Here is a 16,862-nt window from a genome sequence, read left to right on the forward strand (position 1 = left end):
CATTGTAGTAGATGCTCATTCAAAGTGGCCCGAAGTGTGTGTGATGGATTCAACTACTTCTGCGAAGACCATTCAAGTGCTGAGGACATTATTTAGTCATTATGGCCTTCCAGAAGTGCTGGTTAGTGATAATGGTCCTCAGTTCACCTCGTACGAATTCCTGACATTCTCAAAGCTAACGATGTCACACACACACGCTCTGCACCTTTTCACCCAGCTACGAATGGCTTGGCAGAACGCATGGTTCAGACATTAAAACAGGCTTTACACTGTTCAAATGGATCAGCATCCATTCAACAGAGGCTGAACACATTTCTCTTAGCATACTGCAATATTCCACATACCAACACGAAGGAATCACCTGCCATGTTATTCCTACATCTGAGATTACGGTCACATATTGATCTGATCAAGCCTAATATGGTTGCTGTTGTTGAAAAAGCTCAAGAGAAACAGTACTAGCAACGTCAAGTGCATGCTAAAGTCGCAGTAGGGGACAAGGTATTGGTTCGTGATTTCCGGCAGGGGAAGAAGTGGATGCCTGGAATTGTGTTAGCAAAAACAGGACCTGTATCTTACAGAGTGGATGTGGGACTCAGTTTACTGGAGGCGTCATGTTGATCAGATGTTGGCACATCGGAGTGATGATGACTGTGGAGAGGATATTGGTCCAGTGAACGCTAGGTTCTCTACGGACTAGAAAACAAATCTGTATGATGGTTCTATGTCTGAAGAGACATTGCCCCCCAGTCTCAATTCAGTTCCAACTGGATCAGCACAATTCGAGGATGCACCTACAAAGGATACATAGGTGTTGCAACAAACTCCTCACAAAGAGACTAAGAGTTATCCTGAACGTACCATCAAGCCCCCAGCACGTTATAGTCCTTAAGGTTTAACTGTGTGTGATAATTTAATTGTGTGCTATTCCTGTTAAGTGTCACTGTTGATTGTTACTTAAAGAGAATAAGCACAGTGTGGTTCATTGACGGGTTTTAGTATAGATGTAGGAATTCTAGATTCATTCATTCATTCATTCATTTTCTTTTTGGCTTATTCCCTTCATTAATCCGGGGTTGCCACAGCGGAATGAACCATCAACTTATCCAGCACATGTTTTGCACAGCGGATGCACTTCTAGCCGCAACCAATCTCTGGGATACATCCATACACACTCATACACTACGGACAATTTAGCCCTCCCAATTCACCTATAGCGCATGTTTTTGGACTGTGGGGGAAACCGGAGCACCCGGAGAAAACCTATGGAAACGCAGGGAGAGCATGCAAACTCCACAAAGAAATGCCAACTGACCCACCCAAAGCTCGAACCAGCGACCTTCTTGCTGTGAGGCGACAGCACTACCTACTGCACCATTGCATCGCCCTTCTAGATTCATAGTTTGCAAAATTTGTTATGTTGTAAAGGTGTCTAATTGTTTGGTGAAGTGCCACATTAACTGAAGTACAATCATACTGAGTGGTAAGGAATATGTAATGTATGCACTACATGTTGCAAGGCTAGAGGGCGCTCTAGTTATCCTGATACCTGTGATACATTGCACCTGAAGAAGTCTGGCTGTGTTTATTTTCTTCAGTAATGAAATAAGTGTGTTCAATACAGCGATCGTCTAAGTGCATTACTCATGTTATATTAATTGTAAAATATAACAGGCTATTTTAATCTTTCTTAATGGTACAGCTTAGTTCAACATGTCACTTGCCATTTGATAATTATGATTTTTAATAGCAATTTCTGAGGAGAAATAATTGCAACTCAGGTTCATTGGTAATACATGCCCTTGGGAAAATCTTTGGGAATCTGCAAATATGTCCCTTGACATAAATTTATGTGTGAAACTAATGCTATGGGTTAGTATGATGCTGATTTAACCCTGCTGATCCTACACCACCCAACCTGCTTCAAACTGGGATCAAACCAACGACTTTCTGCACGGGAGTCAGTGGCTATAACAAGGAGACTAAACACCATGGCCTCTATTGTCTGTTGCTAGAACACCTTTTAGAGGTCAGAGAAATAAAGTTTACCTGCACATCACCTCACTAGCTGGCCTCTGTTACACTCACCCACATAAACCTCACTCCTATCCGGGTTATGGCACCAATGTAACCCTACTGGTCCTACACCACCCAACCCGCTCCAATTGAACTGACGACTCTCCACATGGGAAGTGGTTGCTCTAACAAGGAGGCTAAAGACCATGGCCTCTAGCGTCTGTCCCCTCTAGCGTCTGACCTTTTAGAGGTCAGAGGAGTGAGGTTTATCTGCACAGCACTTCACTAGCTGACCTCTGTTACACTGACAACTATTGCTTTCCTACTAGAGTGTGAAACATTTACAGCGATTATTATCGACTGAGAAAGGATTATTTTTGTGCGGTTGTTCACGTAGCACCAAATAATACCACAAAAACAACTCAAATGCGTCTGTTTAATGAGTTCGCCTTACCTGCTTATCTCCATATGGATGACGTTTCAGTCAGTGTGCTCGGTAGCTCACCTTTATGGCGTTGTACTTGTTGCAAGAAGTGGACTGGGTTTGAATCCAGTGAAGAATGGTCCCAGAAACTAAAAAAACAAGGTGAAATTGTAGTTAACATTGAGCCCTGATGCTAATTGTTGCTTTTTTCTTCTCGCTTGCATTTGAAAACACTGTCGTTTAAGTTTAGGGAAAGGTGTGGGTCAGTCGAAAATGTAGCCCAGTAGAATATTTGAGATTTTCAGAAATGTACACAGGGGTCTCTAAGGGATCTCTGGAGGGACATGTAAATGTCCCATATGAGAAAATGTAGCTCAGTAAAGTATTTGAGATTCTCAAAAATGTAGACAGAAGACTCATACAAAATTTGCATGCAAATGTTGTCGGAGCTATATTTCACGGTTCACAAAAATTTAGCCTTGGGCACGTTTTTTCAATGAGCCTGGGTTGCATTACTTCGACAATTTTTTCAGTTCATGGAATCTCAAAATCGGCATGGACAAGACAATTAATAATTTTGCCCAATATTACGCTTTTACGTGCAGTACCAAAGAGTATAACTGTAGCATTTTTATTCAGTCAATTACTTAGGAGCTACTGTCCTCAAACCATCCCACAGTCCAATACTTCAGATTGTGACGCCAACAAAGATTCTGGCTGTCCGGTCAGGGCAGCAAGTGTCGGACTCTATTAGATCAGTCTCTCTCTCTTTCTCTTTATCTCCGTATGAGCCAACGACTTTATGAATCCTAATGACTGAGGGACTTTTTTATTTTCAGCTGTCAGTAAAATTGACCTAGAATCACATTTAATCAGCCACTAAACAAAGCTAGCTATCCATGAAAACCAAAAAAAAAAAAAAAAAAATGGAAACAAACATAAATTACATACCATGCTATATACAGCTTCAGTATTTCAATTGGGCTAATGCTGGCTCTCAGATTTGAGCTGAAGTAAATAATAAGTTGCAGATAAACGCATGCATTCATTCTCTCTCTCTGCCTCTGGGATTTGTGTCATGCAGTTATTTCAGGTCACAGGACTCTGTGCCAGTGCTGCCATTCATCAAATGAAGAGAGAGAACCGAAAAACGCAGGAGAGCAAAGCTGGAAAATAAAAGTCTGAGTCAAATGGGCTTGCAAGACTTTGATCTGTTGGTGTCTAATGAACTATTGATTAATTCCTTTGTCTTGTCAAGATAATAAGGCATGTTTATGAACACATGGTGGGTGGAGATCGTACGGATGTTCAGTTTTAAGTGGGCAGACCTCTTTTTCATCATTGGGAAAGATAAACCAGGCTTTTGAGGATGCAAAATCAAAGTACAAGTGTGCAATATTGGCATTCTCAATCATTATGGAAACACATATAAACAATTTTGTTTGTGCTGGTTTAGGCCATTTATAAATAAATATAACAGAATGAAACTCAGTAGCAAATGATATATAGATGGCTAAACTTTGCTTAAAACAAATTTTCATTAGCAAAACCCCAAAAAACATACAATATTTTGTAAAAAAAAACATAAAAAAACATAATTAAAAAAAAACATATTAACTGTTAAAAAAATTAATAAATAATTAAAATAACATCATAACAATTGATCAAGGTCAAATGCGGATGGAAAAAGGAGCTTTTTTCATAGAAAAAGAGGCTTGTGTAATGTGTTAACTATCAAAAATTAAAATGTTTGTTTTCATTATAACTTGAATTATAGAAGCATATCCAATTACATTCTAACAGACTTCATCACACAGTGAATGTTTTGGACCCTCAAAATTGGATGGCAGGGTCAGAATTTGGCATGAAAGCATGGATCCATCCAGCCTTGTATCAATGGTTCAGGCTGGAGGTGGTGGTTTAATGGTGTGAGGGATATTTTCTTGGCACACTTTGGGCCCATTAGTATCAATTGAGCATCGTGTCAACACCACAGCCTACCTGAGTATTGTTGCTGACCATGTCCATCCCTTTATGACCACAGTGATCTTCTGATGGCTACTTCCAGCAGGATAACGCGGCATGTCATAAAGCGCGAATCATCTCAGATTGATTTTTTTGAACATGACAATAAGTACACTGTACTCAAATGGCCTCCACAGTCACCAGATATCAATATAATAGAGCGCCTTTGGGATGTGATGGAGCGGGAGATTCGCATCATATATGTGCAGCTGACAAATCTGCAGCAACTGCGTAATGCTATCATGTCAATATAGACCAAAATCTCTGAGGAATATTTTCAGTACCTTGTTGAATCTATGCTACAAAGGATTAAGGCACTTCTGAAGGCAAAAGGGAGTCCAACACGGTACTAGTAAGGTGTACCTAAAACGAAGCTGATTAATTTCAGCTTAAGTTTATTTTGCAAAAATAATTTTTAAATATAATTTTTTTATTGATATACATTAAAAATGCACATTTTAAACCCTTCCCAACATCAGGTGGCAGCTAAATGGGATAATTCATCCAAAAATAACAATTCTGTCATCATTTACTGCAGCCCACTTGTGCCAAACCTGTTTGAGATTCTTTCTTATGTTGGACAAAGGAAAGGAATTCTGTTGAAAATGGAAATTCATAAAGTACATTTTTATTCTGGGTGAACTATCCCTTTAAATGAAGAGAAAAAATGCTGGGAAACAATAAGCATTCAACGTGATATATTAAAATATGAAAATGTTATAATAACACATTTGCAAATGCTTAACAATTAACAATGCTTTAATTAAGAAGATATTTTTGATTTGTTTTCATTAACTCTACTATCAACTAGCAAGAGCTAATGAGTCCTCTTTTGTTCTTGCTATTAGAGTAGAATAGGAGAGATCTCCCTGCTTTAGCCTTGATTTGTTTTTAACATTTTCATTGTGTTTACTGAGGCACATTAATGTTCTGCAACAACACAATCATGTTGTAACACCGTTATGTAGCTTGCAACTCTGTGTTTGTTTGTGGCCCTTAAAGAGCGAGCCGTTTGTATTCTGTCTGTCAGTTTGTGTTGCCTCAATAATATAAAAGACATAGAGCCTGAAAACACACACACTCAGATCATCATCTGAAATGTCAGAGCAGCTTTTCCCCCCACTGTGTTCTTAATGATGGCCTGCCCTCGGGGTCAGCTATAGTTTATGAGCTCTGGACAGCGTGTTGTAGGGTTGAGTATGAGGTTGTTGAAGGAGGGTGTTGATTTTAGACTGCAGCTCTAAATAAAGTATAGACTAAAAGTTTTTCTTTAACAAACATTTAGAAACTTCTGACCATTGTTTTGTAAAAACAAAGTAAAAGAAAACCTAAATCTTGTGGTTGCCAGAATTTTACAATTAAAAATACAGTTGAAATTATAAAAAAAAAATGTATGCTACACTGTGCACCATTGTTTTGATGTACACATTGTACCATTGTTACACAGACAAAAACATAAATTATGATAATTCAGTTCTCATAACAGCTTTTCCACAAGCAAAGAAACATACTAATATATAAGGCGCTCAATATCCTTCACACAACTACTAGACACCATTATGGTAACACAAATTACACTAAAGTAATGCAAAAACATTATTTATCAATATTAGATGTTACTTAAAAATCACTGTGGAGAAAAAACTAAAAACAACCATAATGATGTCAACATCAGCAACAAAAAGTGTCTCTCCACACCACCACAAGTGTGCAGCATCCACTTGGGTGATGCGCTCACCACACACCAGCTATAGGTGGAGTGAAGAGATAATGATAGAGCCAATTTGGTGGATGGGGATGATAGGGAGGCCATGATGAGTAGGAACCAATGGAGGGAATTTGGCCTGGACACTGGGGTTACACCCCTACTCTTTACAAGAAGTGCCATTGGATTTTTAATGACCACAGAGAGTCAGGACTTCTGTTTAACATCTCATCCCTTCACTTTACCGGGGCATTAGGACTCACACAGACCACAGGCCTCCTTTTCCCATGTGGTCTCCCATCCAGGTACTGACCAGGCTCATTCCTGCTTAGCTTCAGTGAGTCTTGGGCTGCAGGGTGATATGGCTGTTTTGTTCTGTCTGTCAGTTTGTTGCCTCATATATTAAGGATATAAACAGATAAGACATGTTTACAGTAGCATTTGTATTTTTTACCGTTAAAATCATGACAATTTGTGTAGACTAATGGTGTGTCTTTGTCCAAAACCAAACTGTGAAAAACGTATAAATTATTACATGATTTCCACTGTGTCCACACATTACAAGATTCTATCAACAAGCAATCAGACTGTCTGCACCCACACAACATTTAAAAACCAGCCACTGCACTCCCAATGAACTGGTAAAGGCTTTTAATCGATTTAATACATATTAAACCTTTTTAATGTTATTAGTAGGCTACTGATTTACTGATGTTGTTGGTTTGCACTGAATCATCAATGTGACTTTCATTTATCTTTCAAGGTTTTCACCTTTAATTTGGATAATAATGGATGTTTGGATGTTTACACACATGAAAGTATTGGGACCAGAGAGAGGGGAAGGGTCAGTAAAGGACCAAAAGCCAGGAATTGAACTCAGGTCGCCGTGAGCACCATAGCACTATAGCACTATATGTCGGCGCACAGTACCGCTAGGCTATTGGCACTGACCTTTCATATTTTTTTTAAACCATCTGCTAGTTATTTTATTTTCAAGATCTGAGGTGAAAAACTGTATATTTAATTTAATTAAATTCATCTTTATTTCTATAGCCCTTTTACAATGTAGGTTTTGTCAACGTAGCTTAACATAGAATTTCTAGTAAATTGAAACTGTAAGTCCAGTTTTCAGAGTTAAAGTTCAGTTTAGTTCAGTTCAGTGTGGTTTAATTTTCACTGCTGAAATTCCAAACACTGAAGAGCAAATCCATTGATGTGCAGCTTTACAAGATCCAAACCAAGCAAGCCGGTAGCGACAGTGGCGAGGAAAAAAAAAACTTCACCAATTGATGAAAGTGAAGAAAAAAAACCCTAAGAGAAAACAGGCTCAGTTGGGGACGATCATTTCTCCTCTGGCCAAACTTCTTGTGCAGAGCTGCAGTCTAGGCGCCAGAGGCTGAAGAACGCTGGACGTCCATCGTGGAGAAAATGCAGGCGTGAGTAGGTCACCAGAGGGTGTTCAGGCTGGCCCACGGGATCATTGCGCAGACTCGTCTGTCACTGGGAATCAGTCTCATGCTCTCCACTCCTCCATGACGGCCACAGCATCTGCCCAGGATATAGCCTGGTCCAGGATTATGGATACCTCTAGAAGTTCTCTATGGTTGGCATCATCTCTTCACATGTTTTGGATCACATCAATAGCGCTGCACAATCGGATGCCTCGGGATGAGCACAAAAAGGCCTCAGGATGAATTTCCCAAGGTGGAAATAGGGAACAAAGAAATTAATTAGCATAGCTGTTGTTCATAGGTTATTAAAACAAGTGATATTAAATATCAATTCAAAAATTAAGTGCTATAAATAACAATTATATGAACAAACATAAAAAACAAACATGTAAAGTAGATGAGTATTTCTAACAAAATGTCTGGTGATGCTTTCAGTAGCATGGTTACAAATTTCACATAAAATGCTATTGACACTGACAATGGAAGCATTTAGCACTAAATAAAACACATAATCTGTACCTGAGGTGATCTTTGTCATAGGCTGTTGTTCTACTGTGATGTTGCGGAAATAGAAAGCATTTCTAAAATAGAAATTGCGTATGTCACCATCGCAGATAGTCAAGAAAAAACTTATTTTAACATGGAAAAGATACATTTTACTGCATGTCACGGTGCCATGTCGTGTGTTGTTAGGACACAGTGTTACCTGTTATTGAGTGAGGAACTGTACTGTATATGGAAACTTCACTAATATTTTTTTAAATATTCTTTAAAGTCATAAAAGTCTTGTAACAACACCCAGTAAAAAATTTTCTGTTGATTCTCCTATAAAGGAGTAAAACTACGACAATTATGAGACTAAGATAAACCATTTTTATATTTAAAAGATATAATTATATATAAGATATATGTCATGGATTGGTCAGGCTCTCACGACCCCCACTCACGAAGATCACCATCACCTGACTTCTAATGAGCACACAGCTGCATCACATTCACGAGCACCAGATAAAAGCACAGCACTCCAGTCGCTCATTGTCCGGGCTCGTCTCGACGAAAGCGGACAACTGAGCGACCACTCAGCGTAGTCATCCTCAGCTAAAACAAACGATTTACTTACCTGTTCTCTTTGTATTCCTCCTAGTCTTCCTGGTCCTCCCGAATCGTCCTGTCTTCCAGTCCTTCCAAGTCTGTGTCATCCTCTGTCAGCTGTATCTGGTGTGTGCTGTCCATCCTCGTGTATTCCTGTTACCCAGCCACGGAGGAAAAGACCCCAACATCATTCCTGATCCTCCTGGCTATCCTTCATGTGCTCCTTGTTGTCATTTAATAAACACCCTAACGTTTCCTTACCTCTGTCTCCTGTCCGCTTCATAACAGAAGCCCGGACCCATAACGACGACAACATGAGCACCCCCGATCACCTTCAAGAGCTGGTGGACCAGTTGAAGCGGATTCTACAGCCACCAGCTCCACTTTCCAACGCACCACCAGCACCGAGCACTTCCGCCTCCACAGTTTCTTCTTCGGCCCTTCCTTCCAGTCCCATGGCCCGACCAGCGCCCTACTCAGGCGGAGCGGGGGGAGTGCAATGGTTTTCTGTTACAATGTTCCCTCATATTCGAAATGCAACCTTCTCTATATCCCACAGATAAGTCGAAGATCGCCTACATCGTATCTCTACTCTCTGGACCTGCACTTAAATGGGCTGAGACGATCTGGAACCAAGCCGGGCCGGTCATGAATTCCATCACTACCTTCACGGAGTATTTCAAAGAGGTGTTTGGACGTTCTGATGGGGAAGTAGCCGCTGGAGAGCAGCTGTATCATCTAAAGCAAGGTACTCTATCTACACAGGAATATGCTCTCCGGTTTCGCACTCTAGCAGCTGCAAGTGGATGGAATGAGAGATCGTTGTTGACCACGTACCGGCTCGGCTTGGAACCCACTCTCCGACTCCAACTGGCCACATTAGATGATACAATGGGTCTGGAGAGATTCATCCAACATTCTCTCCGATGTTCCGATCGTCTCCGTTCCTATCAACAGGACACCATCACCCCCTCGTCTGCACTCCTCCAATCGCCTGAGTCAACAGCCTCTCCAGAACCAGAACCCATGATAATAGAGTCTGGAAGACTGACATCAGCGGAACGACAGAGGAGGCTGACCCGGGGTCTGTGTCTATACTGCGGTGTCAGTGGACACACCCGTATGGAGTGTCCCCTTCGTCCCATTCGGACTTCAGTGAGTGTATTCAGTACGAATATTGAACAATGTAAACCACTTACTACCACCGTACAAATAACTACTGCCTCTATTTCTCTCCTTGTCACAGCCCTCATCGACTCCGGGTCAGCAGGGAACTTCATCTCCCAATCCCTCTGTCGTCAACTCCACCTCCGTACTGAGGCGTCCTCGCATATATACCAGATACAACCGATAACCCAGTGCACTCGATCTTCGACCCGTATCCATCGACAATGCGAAGACATCCTTCTTCAAGTGGGGTTGTTACATCAAGAGAGGATTCAATTTCTGGTTCTGGAGGGTGCAAATATGGACATCATTCTAGGGCGCCCGTGGCTGGTGAAGCACGATCCCATCATCTCTTGGGGCACAGGAGAGATAAAGAAATGGGGATCTGGATGTACACCTGCCTGTTTTCCAAATCTCCCTCTTCAAGGTCGGAACCCCATTTCTTTGTTTGCAACATCGGTCGAGAGCCCTCCTGAGAAGCAGTCTATCCACATTCCTAAGGAGTACAGCTCCTTTCATGATGTCTTCTGCCCCAAGAGAGCTTCCCAGCTACCGCCGCATCGGCCATGGGACTGCGCGATCGACCTAGTTCCAGATGCCCAGTTGCCAAGAGGTAGGATCTACCCGCTCTCGCTTCCAGAGAATCAGGCAATGGAAGATTACATAAGGGAGGCTCTGAGTCAGGGGTACATACGTCACTCAAAATCACCAGCCGCCTCAAGCTTCTTCTTTGTGGCCAAGAAGGACGGAGGGCTGCGTCCATGCATCGACTACAGGGTCCTAAATAACGGTACAGTAAAATACCGATATCCCCTTCCTCTGGTACCAGCCGCTTTGGAACAGCTCCGAGAAGCTAAAGTCTTCACTAAATTGGACCTCCGCAGCGCGTATAATCTGATAAGAATACGTGAGGGGGACCAATGGAAGACAGCATTCGTGACCCCTACTGGCCACTATGAATATGAGGTCATGCCTTACGGTCTGGTCAACGCCCCCTCCGTATTCCAAAACTTCATTCATGAAGTCCTCCGGGAGTTTCTTCACCACTGTGTAATAGTGTACATAGATGACATCCTCATTTACTCCCGGAGTGAGGCCGAACATCGCCAACACGTTGCGGAGGTCCTACACACATTGAGAGAACATCACCTCTACCTCAAAGCGGAGAAATGCTCATTCCACCAGAAGTCGATTCATTTCTTGGGATACATCATTGACCAAACCGGTATACGTATGGATGGGAAGAAAATTGAGGCTGTTCTATCCTGGTCAGAACCCACTTCCATTAAGGAGCTCCAGAGGTTTCTTGGGTTTGCTAACTTTTATAGACGGTTTATCAAGGACTACAGCAGGATTACATCACCTCTCACTAATCTCCTCAAGGGTAAACCCAAAGGACTGGAGTGGACCAAAGAAGCAGCCGCAGCCTTCCGCCTTCTTAAGAAGGAGTTCACAAGGGCCCCACTCCTGACTCATCCTGACCCAAATCTTCCTTTCGTGGTGGAAGTGGACGCATCCACCACCGGCGTCGGGGCAGTATTATCTCAACATCATGATACACCGCCCCGACTGCATCCCTGTGCCTATTTCTCTCGGAAGTTGAGCCCGGCGGAGCAGAATTACAGCATAGGAGACAGGGAGCTTCTAGCAATCAAGCTAGCCTTGGAGGAGTGGCGTCACTGGTTGGAGGGAGCCAAACATCCGTTCCAGGTGATCACAGATCACAAAAACCTCCAATACATCAAAGAGGCCAAGAGACTATGTCCACGTCAAGCCAGATGGTCACTTTTCTTCTCACGTTTTGATTTCTCCATTTCCTATCGTCCAGGACCCAAGAATCTAAGAGCAGACGCTCTCTCTCGTTTACACGAGCATCACGATCATGAAGAACTCCCAACGAAGATTCTTCCCGAACACATCTCCATTTGTCCGATCACCTGGAACGCTCCTCCAGTCGTTGCCACTCCGGAAGCCCCTGCTCCGCCGGGATGCCCTCCTCATCGGCAGTTCATACCACCTGAACACCGGGTAGATCTGATCCACTCCTTACATACCTCGCTAGGCACTGGACATCCAGGGATCAACAATACTCTCTCGCTAGTATCCCAACGATTCTGGTGGCCAAACATGGCAAGGGATGTGAGGCAATATGTTCAGGGCTGTAAGGACTGTGCCCAATCCAAGAGCCCACGTCATCTACCCGCTGGAAAGCTCCATCCCTTGCCGATTCCGAACCGTCCCTGGTCACACCTAGGAGTGGACTTTATCACTGACCTCCCTTCGTCAGAAGGTAATACCTGTATTCTAGTCATAGTAGATAGATTCTCAAAGTTTGTCAAACTAATCCCTCTGAAAGGTCTTCCCACAGCCTTTGAAACTGCCGACAATATCTTTAATCAAGTCTTCAGGTCATTTGGTATTCCAGAAGATATTGTGTCGGACAGAGGTCCACAGTTCATCTCACGTCTATGGAAAGCCTTCTTCAAGCTCCTAGGTGTGGCCGTCAGCCTCTCTTCTGGATATCATCCCCAAACCAACGGGCAGACAGAGAGGAAGATTCAGGAGGTGGGACGGTTCCTGAGGACCTTCTGCAGTGGTCACCAGAACTCCTGGAGCCAGTATTTGGGCTGGGCAGAATATGCCCAAAATTCACTGCGGCAACCCTCCACCGGACTCACGCCATTCCAGTGCGTCCTGGGCTTCCAACCACCGCTCTTTCCCTGGGATGGCGAACCATCTGATGTCCCCGCAGTGGATCACTGGTTCCGGGAGAGCGAGAGAGTCTGGGACGAGGCTCATCAACATCTGCAGAGGGCAGTCCGTCGAAGCAAGGTAACCGCCGATAGGAGAAGGTCTGAAGAACCCAGATACACACCCGGACAAAAGGTGTGGCTATCCACCCGGGACATACGCATGCGACTGCCCTCTCGCAAGTTAAGTCCCCGATTTGTTGGTCCCTTCACCATCGTGGAACAGGTTAACCCCGTCACCTACAAACTACAATTACCCTCTCACTACCGTATTCACCCTACATTCCACGTATCACTCCTGAAACCCTATCACGATCCTGTTCTTCCCTCCACAGAGCCTGACCACGAAGAGGAACCCCCTCCTCCACTGCTCCTAGAAGAAGGAGCCGTCTACGCAGTGAAGGAGATCTTGCGTTCCCGACGTCGTGGTGGCCAGTTGGAGTACCTGGTGGACTGGGAAGGGTACGGCCCCGAAGAAAGGACATGGGTTCCCAGAGCTGATATTCTCGATCCTAGTCTCATGGTGGAGTTTCATGAGAGCCACCCTGAGTTCCCAGCGCCTAGAGGCAGAGGGAGACCACCACGGCGTCGGAGGTGTCGGCCCTCAGGAGCGGGCCCTGGGGAGGGGGGTACTGTCATGGATTGGTCAGGCTCTCACGACCCCCACTCACGAAGATCACCATCACCTGACTTCTAATGAGCACACAGCTGCATCACATTCACGAGCACCAGATAAAAGCACAGCACTCCAGTCGCTCATTGTCCGGGCTCGTCTCGACGAAAGCGGACAACTGAGCGACCACTCAGCGTAGTCATCCTCAGCTAAAACAAACGATTTACTTACCTGTTCTCTTTGTATTCCTCCTAGTCTTCCTGGTCCTCCCGAATCGTCCTGTCTTCCAGTCCTTCCAAGTCTGTGTCATCCTCTGTCAGCTGTATCTGGTGTGTGCTGTCCATCCTCGTGTATTCCTGTTACCCAGCCACGGAGGAAAAGACCCCAACATCATTCCTGATCCTCCTGGCTATCCTTCATGTGCTCCTTGTTGTCATTTAATAAACACCCTAACGTTTCCTTACCTCTGTCTCCTGTCCGCTTCATAACAATATAAGTAATAAAATGAATTTTAAAAAATCATTACATGCAAATAAATTATACAGAAAATCCTAGCTCTGATATGAGCTTTTGGACAAGGGAGTCTTATCTTTTATTTTCCAGCACAACACAACACATTGTTTGATATATGGGCTACGTCTACAGTAGAGTGGATACATTACAAAATGCTTTTTGTAAAAAAGCATATTTTTTTCTCTCTGTTGTGACCTTTTGTCCACACTGAGACACGTTTTTTTTTTTTTTTTTTTTGTGAAAGCACAGCTTTTTGAAGACACTCTCCTGAGTTGATACATTTGAAAACACCTTTTTGTCCACCGTATTGTGGACTGTGAAAGCAGTGGTATCTGAAAATTATATACCGCTGTCTTCCTGCTATGTGCTGTACATTATCACAGTGATGGTATACAGTAAATGTTACTTTGTACAATCTCATTATATTTCTGCAAAGAAAGATCTACTCATAACTGCGGTTATCAAAACAAAAGGGTAATCGAGAGCTCAATGGCAGTGAAATGTTACCTGGACAAGTAAATCATTTACTAAAAAAAAATGTGTCAGTATAGAGCTTTATTATGTCTAGTCTCTCACTATCATCTCTCATTGAGCTTTTAATAGGATTTATGCTTGAGGGGTAAAATGACTTTTTTATGTTTTTAGACTTTTGAGTGTGGATGAGCAAGTTTTGGAAAACGTTGGCCGGTTGTGTGAATGGTAAGAAAGTATTTGCAGTTTATAATAAAAACTGAAAATCAGTAGTGTTGGGGTAACGCACCGCAAGTAATGTGAGTTACGTAATAATATTACTTTTATAAGTAACAAGTAAAGTAACGAATTACTTTTCAAAAAATTAAGTAATAATATTTGAGTTACTTTTTTTAAAAATGTAACTTCAATATGTTTTTAAAATAGTTTGCTGAATTAAAATGTGTAATTACATTTAATCACACTCAATGAGAAAATGAACTCCCTGCAGGACCAGACAAAAAGCAATATGGCAGAACCCAGAGCCGTACATTTCTGTGATGGAGGTATTCTCTTTATTTTGTGGAAGAAACGTGGATAGTCTGAACAGTGATTTTACTGAACTAATATGACAAAAATACAAATGTAGCAAACACATTGCTTTAAAGTTTTATTAATCTGTATATACAGCTTGTAAAACATCAGGAAGTTCTCAGAAGGTAACATTATTCAATTTTTTTTTAATTAGTTTTTTTAAAGGTAAATGAAGGTGCAGGTTGTACAGTTTGTCGTTAAATGTAGAGCTCCTCTATTTAAAAAAAGAAAAATACTTTTCATAAAAAGTAACTAAGGCAACTAATTACTTTTTTGTTAAACTAGAGTTAACTAGTTCAATGTAATGTATTATTTTCAAAAGTAACTTTCCCCAACACTGCAAATTAGTACTTGGTAATTGTGCCTTTTTTATATATGATCAGGTTATAGCTGAAAATTCAGAATTGTGAGATATAAACGTAGTATTCTGAGAAAAAAAATGTTAGAAGTAACCATTGACTGCTTTTAAGCCTACCCCATGACAGGTTTTTGCCAAATGGCAAATGAAATCGAAGTGAAACCTGTTAAATCACATTTATAATTTAGAAATGTAAACACACACACACACACGCACGCACGCACGCACGCACACACACACACACACACACACATATATATATATATATATATATATATATATATATATATATATATATATATATATATATATATATATATATAAACAAGAGTTTCATATATGCATGCCGATGGACATCGCATATATTTTTCCACAGCACTATTTGTGTTCACCCTTAATTAAGACATATAAAAAAAAAAATTATCAGTTCTAACTAGATTAAAGACCTATCTGTTCAGTAAAGCATACACTTAGTGCACCACTTAGGGGGCTTCCACACAGGATCTGCATCTAGTTTATATACACTATGAACAGCAGCTACGCTAATTATTTTCTTTATTCTCCATTTCCACCTGGGGATACTCTTCCTGAGGCCCTCAGACTATGCAGAGTCACTGATTCGATCCAAGACACACGACGAGATGATCCCAAGGTTTCCATATCCTGGACCAGGCCGTATCCTGAGCAGCTACTGTGGTGGTCATGGAAGAGTGGAGAACATGAGACTGATTCCTGTGACGCTCCAAAGACAGACGAGTCTTCGCTGAGGCCAGCTTCCAGCCTCCGCCACTGAGACTGCAGCTCTGCACAAGACGTTTGGCCAGCGGAGAAATTAAAATGGTCGTGCCCAACTGAGTCTGGTTTCTCTCAAGGTTTTTTTTCTTCACTTCCGCCATTTAGTGAAGTTTTTTTTTCCTCTCCGCTGTCGCCACTGGCTTGCATGGTTCGGGATCTGTGGGGCTGCGCATCGTTGGATTTGCTCTTCAGTGTTTGGACTCTCAGTAGTGATTATTAAACCACAGTGAACTGAGCTAAACTGAACTGAACTTAAACACTACAAACTGAACTACACTGTTCCAATTTACTATGACCTTTTATGTGAAGCTGCTTTGACACAATCTACATTGTATAAGCGCTATACAAATAAAGGTGAATTGAATTTAATTGAATTGAATTCTTTTTTCATCTACACAGGTATACAATTGCTATATTCATTCATTCATTTTCTTTTCGGCTTAGTTCTTTTTATTAATCTGGGGTTGCCACAGCGTTTTATGCAGCAAATGCCCTTCCAGCTGCAACCCATCTCAGGGAAACATCCATACACACTCATTCACTCTCAAACACTTCAGACGATTTTAGCTTACCCAATTCACCTATACCGCATGTCTTTGGACTGTGGGGGAAACCAGAGCACCCGGAGCACACAAACACAGGGAGAACATGCAAACTTTGTAAATGCCAACTGACCCAGTCGAGGCTAAAACCAGCGACCTTCTTGCTGTGAGGCGATCGTGCTACCCACTGCGCCACTGTAACGCTGAATTGCTATATATTTCCTAAAACTTTTTTAACCCTGGTTCATTTTGGTGCATTTTTTGCTTTCTTTTGTTCTATTCTTTAGTTGCTTTGTTCTCATTTTATTTTTGTTTCGCTTTAAGTTTTTTTCTGAATTTTGCTGTGCTTTGGTACAGTTTTTGTTTA

Source organism: Danio aesculapii, chromosome 1, assembly GCF_903798145.1.
Source record: "Danio aesculapii chromosome 1, fDanAes4.1, whole genome shotgun sequence".
NCBI classification, from domain to species: domain Eukaryota; kingdom Metazoa; phylum Chordata; class Actinopteri; order Cypriniformes; family Danionidae; genus Danio; species Danio aesculapii.